Source organism: Struthio camelus, chromosome 3, assembly GCF_040807025.1.
Source record: "Struthio camelus isolate bStrCam1 chromosome 3, bStrCam1.hap1, whole genome shotgun sequence".
NCBI lineage: Eukaryota > Metazoa > Chordata > Aves > Struthioniformes > Struthionidae > Struthio > Struthio camelus.
The window spans coordinates 77,015,275-77,025,811 of NC_090944.1; positions in this window are offsets into that span (position 1 = coordinate 77,015,275).

A 10,537-nucleotide genomic window follows, 5' to 3' on the forward strand; every position below is an offset into this window, starting at 1 on the left:
ATTCTGCGTCAGTAATTGCTGCCCGTGCCCCTCTCTGTTCTCTCCCTAGTCTTATTTCTTCCCTATGTATCCCTTTCCAACTGCCGTGACAGAACCTCATAGTTCCCCGGGTTTTAGATGGAAAAGCGTGCAAGCCAGGGATTTCATGTCAATCACTACTGTTTTATCTAGCTGCTGTATCACAAATAGCTAAAGAGGATTTTAAGAAGAGGAAGCGACCTCTTTCTACCTTGGACAACATCCTGCCTTTCTCTTTCCACTTTCTCCTTCCCCAGGAGCATCTGTCGTGAGCTGCTAGCACTCAGCTGCACTTTAGGTACCAGCCCGTTCTTCAGAAACCAAATTGGGATTGTTCTCTGTCAGCGCTGACCTGAAAAGCTGCCGGCAATTAGCCTGGTTCTGCGGTGGCCTCCGCGGGCTGCTGGTTTGACCTTCCTGTCTCCTGCCTGCCGCAGGCTCAACGTCCCACCACAGAGCTTTACTTCCCTGACAGAGCATGACAGCGTGCAAGTTTTAATGCTCTGCAGAGCTCCTTTCAGCCCACCAGGTGGTTATACCTTCCAGGGCAAAAAGGTACCCCCCAGACTCGTCAAGTAGAGGTTTCCTTGTTAGAAGGATTTTGGAGGAAGCCTGTACTGAAGCTCCCTTCCTTCAGTAGCCAGCACTTCATATTCGTGCAGCAGGTCATGGGTGGCAGACACATACTTTAAAAGATGCGTCTTTTTAGCTTGGGCTACTGCTCCTTCAGTCTTTCCTGATACCTGGATTGCATACTTTTGCGTCAGTCCCTAGTTGCCTGTGAATGGCCTTTGTGAAATAGTTTGATTTAATGAGCAAATAGTAACTTTCCAGAATCATCACCGCACATGGAAATTGCATTGGCAACCTCATCAGAACAGTTGAAAAATAGACGGGCAGGCAACTGAAGCAATCTCTTTCTACCTGGGAGAGATGTACACTTTGCTGTTGAGGCTTTTCCTGATCCGTAGAAGTAGAACTTCAGTTTCCAGAGCCATTAGCCACAATTATTACACTTGTCCAAAGACAGTTAAATGGCTATTAAAAAGAAACATACATACATGGTTTGTTAATGTTTTCAGTTATATACCTTGAAGAGTGTACTAAGTTGCAGGTTGTTTAAAAAACATTCTGGCTTCCATGGTATCATCCTTTTTGTCTGACTGTTCACATTACCCTGATTTACAAATGCCCTTTGAAAATCACACATACGAGCCTTTCCTTTTCTTCTTCTTTTTTGCCTCTGCCTCTTCATACTTCTGTCTTTTATATTCAACATTGACCTACTTTCTCTATGTCTTCTTTTACGTTCACTCCTTTAGATGTCACTTTGCTTCTCAAAAGGTATTCCTAAACTCCTTTGACCTCATGGTACGATATCTTTTCTAGTTTCTCTTTGGATTTCTTAACATTGTGCAGTTTTTTCTTTTTGATCACTGGCCAACACCAAAGGTTTTCAGGCATTGAGCAGCTCCTTAATGTGTGAGTTTTGAAGCATACTCTCTGAAGCTTATTCTGTGCAGCACACCAAAGTTACAACTGCTGTGTGGCTGAAAATGCTTTGAGGGAAAGATCATCCAAGAAAAAAGCTCAAAAAAAAAAAGAAAAGAAAAGAAAAAATAAAAGAAAACAGTTCAGTAAAGAGGAGTCATGAGTTTACTTCTGATTAAGACTTAACCTGCTTCAGAAAATGTCACCAGCCCACACATGCTTAGCCACTGAAATCTCTAGTGAGAGAAAAGGTCCTCAGTGTACAGTCACATCTGTAACGATGCAAGCTGTAAAGGGTAGATAGTTAAAATAGTACATTATGACATTTTTCGTATAATATGAGACCAACGTCAATGTCTTTACAGGAAGCTTTCTGAACATGGCTAGAGAGTGTCTGTACAATGCAGGAGTAATCTGGCCCCCATAGGAAGGTCTGTAAGTACGGAGCTCCTTGCTGCCACAAGTGAGGAGAAGCCTGTACAGCACAGTCCTGCTTTCTGCAGTTCATATAGGAAAGGAATGGTCTCTCAGTGGAGGGAAGAAGAGGGAAAAATGAAGGCAATCCCTTGGGAAACGATGAACAGAGCAGACCTTTTGACCTACCTAATTGCTGACACATGAGACTTGCAGTCTGGATCGATTGCTTGGACAAAGGCAAACGGTGTCTCAGTTGGTATGACTGCCGGGAACACTGCATAATGAGTGTGCCAGGGGAGCTGCACAGGGGCAGGCGTTGCAGGGAGGGCACTTGGTTTCCAAGTGGGAAATAGAGACCCATAGCTGAATTTCACATGGATAGATTTCAGACTTGATAGGATTTGATTCAGACCTGAGCAGTGCTAGACACTAGAGTCTTTCCATATCATCTGAATGGGACTTTCATCCTTGATAGTTAGATCATGTGATATTGGATGCCTTAAAAATATGGAGTGAAATCCTATCAGTCTTCACCATTCACTTCAGTGCAGTTGGGATTTTATTCAAGGCAGAATATAGAATTATTTGTGTAAAAAAAAAAAAAAAGCAATGAAAATGAAACCATTATATTTTCTCCTATTACCTTTTATGTCGATTCCTTTTAGAAAAGTACATCTGAAAAATGAAAAAAAAACCAAAACCACGGGGCTTGATTTTGTACTTTTTACTTTTTTTTTTTTTTTTTACTTTTCCTGCAGTCAGTGTCAGTTCTGCTTCTGCTCTGAAAGGCAGAAGGAATCACTTCTTGATGTATTTAGAAAATGTTGAGTCACGTGTTTGTACCCTTGTGTAAAGCTTGTTGTCTAACAGTGTAACAGCGACTGGGGAAATGCCTACCCTTTAAACGTGAAAGCATTCCTCTCGGGCAGGTTTGACTCACCACAGTCCCTACCAGTTTCAGCAATGCATTGTGCAACCTCTTTGTTGCGGGAGGATGGCAGGTGGAGGAAAACAAAACTGATATTGTCAGTTGCTCCACTCACTAATGATGCTAAGTTTTTTCCTTCTGAGAGTAGAAAGTTAAGCGGAGCCAAGCGATTACCGAGTCACAGCCGCTGCCGGCGTCAGGAAGAGCTGCAAGGCACGAACGCTCTCCTCCTCCTCCTCCTCCTCCTCCTCCTCCGCCCCCCGGGGCGCCGCAGGTGCGGGCTGCCCCTCCGGCCCGCCCGGTGCCGCCCGGACGGGGCGGGCGGCTGCGGCAATTGCGCCCGGGCGGCACAACTCGGGGCTCTGAAAAGCCTCGCCGGTGGGTCACGTTGGCAGCCACCGGGGGGCTCAAGCAGGAGGCAGGGGACGACTGCCGGCTCCCACGCAAGCACAACGTTGAGCGGTTCCTCCCCCCCCGCCCCGGGCTGTCCCCAAGTGCCCCGACCGCCCCGGCGGGGCGGCTCCGCGCCGGGGCGGTCGGAGGCGAGGGGCGGCTCTTCCTCCGCCAACTTTCCCTCTGCCCTCCCTCGCGGCCTCTTCCCCTCCCTCCTCGGCTCCCCGCCGGGCGGCTCGGCTCGGCCCGGCCCGGCCCGGCTCCCCGACGGCGATGGCGGGGCGGCCGCGGAGCGCCGCGGGGGCGCCGCCGCCCGCCTGGCCCCCGCCGCCGCCCGGCCCCCGCGGCCGCTCCCAGAGCGACCTCTCCGCCGTCGCCTCCTGCCGCAGGAGCTGCCTGCTCCGCTCCGCCGTGGGCGGCTCAGGTAAGGCAGGCCGGGCGGCTCCCGGGGCCGCGGGTCCCGGCCGGGTAGCCCGGCCCGCGGGCGGCGCTGGCGCTCGGCGCCGGGCAGCCAGCCGCCCAGAGGCCGCGGGGACCGGCACCGCGCCGCGAGCGCCGTCCCGTCGGGTGTCAGCGACTGGGTGCCCGCGCTGGCGCTTTCACTCACGCTGGTGGTGTTGATCGAAATTCTGGTGTTCCACTCCGTGTTTTCAGGTCGGAAGGGACCCGGCCCGGACGCGGCTGGGTCACGTTAGCTGAACTAACCTCCTCCGACTGCTAGGGCAGGAAAGCCCGGAGGGGGCTGCAGGGTGCGTTTTGGAGCAGGCGTCGAGGCTCCTCGCGCTGCTGCTCCACGCGTTTCGCCTGAATGGCGCGTTAGAATTTTGCTTTTGTACCTGTATTACCTTCTAGTCCTTCCTAAGGATGGTTTCGTTAACAGGGGAGGCAAACATTTGTGAATCAGTATCCCTTCTTCCACTAGGAGTTAACCACTGCAATTGCACTTGGGGTGTTTTGGAGGTGGAAGCTGGCCCTTTGAGACATCGTAGGCTCCCTGCAGGATCCAGAATAACTCTTGTGTAAAATAAGAGGAAGTGAGGATCCTAGTTTACGGTATAGACATTTGAAAGTGGCCAAAGTGTAATAAAGACCTAATCTATCAGGCGGTTCCTTACTCAGGCTGTTTCCTGAGGTTGAGCATTAAGGAAGATGAAACTTTGGGCTCCATGTTGCTGAACACGTTTTGGAAAATAATGCTTGCCTGGTCGCAAACCAGCGCTACCCTTTACTGAAATGAGACTGCCGGCATGTACGTCCCAGGAGATGCAAATATTTTACATGCAGCCATAGGCTGTGCTGCACAGAGGTGCCTAAGGAACCACAATGCTATCAAGTACTGTGTTTTGGAGAGGCAGAGCACCTCCAGAGAGCTCTTGAGAGCACTGAGGGACCTTATCTGCTGCAGCATCCATTAGGGCAGCGATGTGTTGTTGTGTCTGCAGCAAACCACAATGTCCTCTTACGTTTCTTCCTCAGGGGTGCTTAAGATGAAGCAGACCGTTTGCTTGGCGAAGCTCACAGATGTAGATAATGCCTGCCTGATGTGCAAAGAGGGAGTGAAAGCTTGTATATTCACATAGGAGTGAGGGCCCTGTATTAGATTCAGCCTGTGGGGCAAAAAGCTGCAAATGAGAAGAACTGTGTGCCATTTTTCCTCACCATTTTGTGTTTTACTTCTTTCCATATCTACTTTACCCCTTTCCGTATCCACTTACAAGTTACATTCAGGCAAATTTAGAGCAGGAGAAAGGGAGGAAGCGGTTTGTTCAAAAATGAAGAACTACTTCTAGGTGCAAGGTGAAGTGTATTTCAGTATCGTCTGGAAGAGTGCTGCATGAACACCCTACAGCTTGCTGTGTACACGAGATGTCTTAACCCCTGGACGCAGGGCGATCATCACAGAGGTTGACAGGTTTTAGACTAAGGTCTAAACCCAGTCTTAGTGTGGGTTTGGTTGTCAGTGTAATGACTTGGACTCCTACCAATGAACTGGGTTCAGCAAATAAGAATGGCGAATCCAGTGGAGGTAAAGTGATGGTGTTTTCAAAGATGTGTTGTCATTTGGAGTTTCTTAAATAGAAAATTTAGGCCTCCCTGTTGCCCTCCTTCATTTTTCTTTTTTAATTTTGAGGATGTGCTTCCTGCCAGCAACTGACAAGAGTAACTTTCTCTGGTTGTTATTTTGTCATAATCTTTTCTTTCATTCTGTATTTTCTCCACTGCTGCTTCCTGTGTTTTCTTCCAGCTGCTCATTGGGCACAACCAAAATACTTATCTATTGGCACACAACTGATTAGTCCCTTTTTAAAGAGAAAAGTATGCATTAAAGATTCAAAGCCGTTGAATTTTTAACGTGGTGGTTACAGCTTTCTTTTAATACCATGATTCCATTAAAATAACCTGCTTTTTCATTCTCCCGCTAACCTGGACAACAACCATAATGGGGACAGAAATGTGAGGCACTTAAAAAAAACAATGTGACTGTCGTTATTATTTTTGCTTCTACCTTTTCCTCCAGTTGTATCATTTTATTAATTTAAAGTAGGTCACTCATTTACATCAGATGTCACCTGTACTCCAGCTGTCCCATTTAGAAAAGAACGATTTACATTTTATATCACCTGCAAAATGCCCATTTACCTTTGTTCCTAGAGTGACCCAATTCCAACAGCTAAAGTAAAAAGTCGTGGTTTATGTTGCACGTTTGTCTTTGTTTGCTGGATTCTGACGCCAGTGGTGCCGAGAAGACGGTTTTGTCTATTCAGACTCCATCGGAGATCACTGGATGCCCCTGTGAAGAGTTCGCACTGTCATTTTTACCGCCACTTGACCCACCATTCCCAGTGCGGGATCTGTTAAGAGACAGTGTTTGTAGAAACTGTCTAGTTAGGGAAAATGTAATGGGCTTTCTAAAAGCAGCTTTGGCAGTAGCTCATAGCATCCATCTGCCTGTTATTCTAGACCAGTACTGTATGTATCTTGAAAGTGCAATGAGTCTGACTGCTTTCTCCCAGCGTTTATGCTGCCTTTGCTTTCCTACCCCCCACTCCTTCCTCCGTTACTGTCATGTATGGAACGTAACAACTTCCTGGTATCGCTTTACAGAACCTCGCTTCATCAGCTGCGCTCCTGTTTGTTAGGATAGTATATTTGCAGTTATTCTTTTTTCTTAAAATAACTCTCTTCTCTCAGGGTTAGTAGTAGAGGATTACTTGATTTCCCTCTCAGGGCTGCATCGCATCACCCATCATTGTGTCCGGTGTAGCCTTTACCTTCAAACACTTTTCTTCACTTCTGGTAAGACCCTGGGAGGCATAAGGCTTTCTTTGTCCAGAGTGCTGGTGCCAGGATCTAGACTTTTGATTTATACTCTAATGAAGTGTAAGGTCATCAAATTTCAGCAGTTCTGCGGAAGGCATAGCTTGTGCCTCACTTAAATGTTATGGTACAGCCCCGACTGGTACAGCCCCGACTGATAACTGCCTAGCGTGTAAGAGCATCTCTAAGGGGATGGGTGAAGACGAAATTCTCCTAAAGTTTCAGAGCAGCATCAGAGACACTTCATGAACGCTGCTTGAATCAAATGCCTTCAAGCAAGTCTTCCACATTTGGTAACTGGATTTAAACCCACCTTAAAGGCAGATCAAATTAGCTGAGTTTCTTAATTTGCCCAGCACAGATGGGGACTGAACTGCATTTGAAATCAAGACTCTGTTCAAATGGATTCCCAGAACTTGTCTAAAATCTAGATTTGGTGGCCATGGGGTCGAGGGCAGGTCTGAGTTTGAGTGGTGAGAACCAGGCCTCAATGGAGAAGGGAGAATACGTTGGTTTATATCAGCTGCCTTTGTGCTCCCGTTGTGACAGCGGAGCTGGCGATGCTGTTTGTGACAGTCCTCTGGCCCCAGCCTCAGCCACTGTTGTGCGCTGCAGCCACGTGACCACGCTCCTTCTGCCTCTGCATGTCCATATAGACAGTTTCCACTTTGCTCTGTTTCAATGCTGTGGTTTTTGCTGTAAAGACAGTAGATTGAAGCTAAGTCTTGCATTTTGTTCCGAAGGTGGCGAGGTTTGTGGTGAGGCGCATCTTCCGAAAGGGAACCTTACTTCTCAGACCCATAGTCAAAAACATATATAAATCTCCATTCTGTTTATGAGTACTTAGTGTGTTTGATGCTGTTACGCTGTTGCAGTTCCTCTTGAGGTCTTGCTCTGCTCTTTAGCAAGAAGTAATAGTTTTAGATGATTTGTTCCACTGCAAAGAAGTGCACCTTTCAGGTTGAGCGGCGAGCTCCTCATTTTTGTTTCCGTTCCTTTCCTCCTTCTCTGATGGCAGAAGGAAGAAACTACCTGAGCATTCAGACAAATTCATCCATATATCAGGTTATAGCCCAGATGCTAGGGGGCAAGAAACAGTGAAAGGCAGAGAGAAAAATTACAGTCCCATATCAAGACTCATACATTCCAGTTTATTCTGGGAGTTCTTAGCTAGCAAAGTCGTCCTTACCAGGTTCGTTCATCTAAAATAATAATGAGTAGTAGCTAGAATTCTATCTTCTGCTGGTCCTAGAATAGAATGGGTAAAACGGTGGCTTAAAATCATCCATTGAAGTGAAGAGTCGAGAAAGAGTTCGTGTAGTGACCCGAGCGTCAGAGTGGCTGATGTTGGATGGGAAGAAGATTGATGAACGTTGGACACATTAGAGCTTTTCGTGATTGGACTGTTCCATTTTGCAAACATAAAAAATGTCAAATTCTCTTCTGACAGTGATGGACAAACCCTTTTTGGTTGATGCAAAGAAAACAAAATGTTTTTGAGAGCTGTTTTTTGAGCTTCTAGAAAGAGTGAAACCGCCCAAACTCTCCTTCTGTGTATTGATTTGACTATCTACAGGCATGGTGCCTAGGGAAAAGGATAAATTATGGGTAGTGAGTAGCTCTTTAGGTTTGCTTCTGTTTCTTTCTGAACTTTCACTTATACTTTCCAAAATGGCGATACATTCCAGTTTCTCGGATCTGATTTCCGCATGCACCAAGCAAGATTCCTAACAAAGTCTATGGAAATTCAGCTCAGTGTTTTTTAAAAAAAAAAAATCAAATGTGCTTTGGTGTTAGACTGTTAGAAAGATGGAGCTTCTCATTCAGCAAGTGGGGGAAATGGCAAGGAGTGGGGCAAAGAGCCACGTGATGTGGAAGTAAACTCATAACTAAAACAACTATTTTTGCTATGTTATTTAAAAAATGGGGAAATTAGGGAAAACATGATTCCGTGTTGTCTCAAGCACGACTTGTTTACAACATAAATCAAAGTACAAAATTTTGCGAAATTCTGAGGCAGATAATCTGGGATGGAAAACTATAGCAAAAGTTAAGACAAATAGTCGTTGTTGTGGATTTAGAATCTAAGCTCAGCAACTATGACTGAACTGTGTGCTTTCAAAAGAAATAGTGCACCCTTTTCCTAAATGCATATTCATATTTTTCTATCAGTTTGAAAAATTGAACTATTAGGAATAGGCAGCAATCATACCTACAGGCAATTTGACGTATACGTATAAAATAGGACCCTCTATTTCTTTGTAATAATCTGAATGCACCTTAGCCCATCATCACATAATGTTAAATTGCATTCCTTTCACCCTTCCATATAACTTGTAGTTTCAAAAGCGTGCTGAGGAAAAAATCCAGCAGTTATGTAACTTTTTGCACTGCACACTATGCAAACGTTTAAGTCAGCCTATGTCACTGTTTTTCCTTGTATGATTAAACAGATGCAGAAGGACGTAGCGTGCACCAGAATCTAGTCAGACATTTCTAATAGGAGTTTATACAATCTTGTATGCAAAATAAGAATTTGCCTATTTTGTATTGGACTGAAGGATATTATTCCACACCAAATCTTGCAGAATAACTGGGTTATGTTCTTGGTATTAACCCAGTCTGATTAAGTGTTGGATACACTGGGAACACAATGATTTAAAAACACAAAGCATGTATGCTAAGTTGTTTGGACATGAAACAGTTTCTGGGACAGCACTTTACAGTCAAATATTTCTATTTGGGCTCAAAATAAAAAAAAAGTGTTTTCTGAATGTGGTAGTGATCTTCATGGTGAGCTAAATAGAAATTGAATTGCAAACATTTGCAGCATATAATTTAATGTGTTTTTTGCAGGAACAAAGCAGCAGCTCAGTGTGTGATCTGTTCAGCATTTTGCTACTGTGCGTATTTTAGTTTCTCATGGCCCTTGGCATTTAGCACTTCCTGCTAATGTGTGGTTTCTACCAAGTAACTATTTAATATCAGATCACATGTGAAGCATGAAGCCTGAATAAGCTATTTAAAAAGTAGCTGAAGACAAATGTTTACTCCTTATCTTTTGCTGAATGTAAGTAATTTGTTCCGATAAGTACTTGTTTTGTTTTTAAAACCTAAACGTTTCATCAGTCAAATTCATTGTTAGCATAAATTATTTATCTTCCTTTTCCTCCCCTCCACTGCCATTCTTGCCATTATTTCATGTGATAGCAGACGTCGTATAGGGTCAAAGGGCTAGAGGTAATGGGCAATTTTTATAAAGATTGGAGAAGAATTTACTTTTTTGTTCGTCCATTTTGAAGTGGGAATCTTTTGAGTGCCAGAAAACACACATGATGTCAAAGTTAACTAATACCTGTATTAATCTTATTTCTGGTTTTCTCATTGTGCATCTTTTAGCATAAGACAAAAATGTCTTCAGCAATCTTTTATTTTTTTTAACCTAGCATTGTATGTTGCTATTTTTAACAGATGCAGAAGTTAGTTTTTCTCAAATACTAGCAAACCAGGGGTTCCTAAGGAAAAACATCCGGAAGAAAATAGAAAATCCTGATTTCAGTGTTCTGAGTTCAATTACTTTTTAATTTGTCTTTGAAATTACCAGTCTTAAAAACCACCACAGAGAAGTGTTCTAGCTTTTCATTCATGTGGAAAGCATTGTGATCTTTCTGCAATATATACAGAGGTTATAGACTGTGAACACTTCACTCTGTGGTGAGTTAAGAAAACTTTTTCCTGTCTGTATAGTTTTGATTCAGAAATAGACTTTTCAAATGTGTTGTATAAATGCTATGAATGGCTTTCATTAGGATTTTGAGTTTAGAAAGGCTAAAATAGTGAAATATTAGTATATTTTAACAGTATAAAATCCTTAGTATCGTGGCTTCAGAAGCATTGAAACTATTTTAGTACAGCCTGAAGCGTCACTAAATTAAAGCCAATATGCCTTGCAAGTTGGCCTTGCTCTTGGTT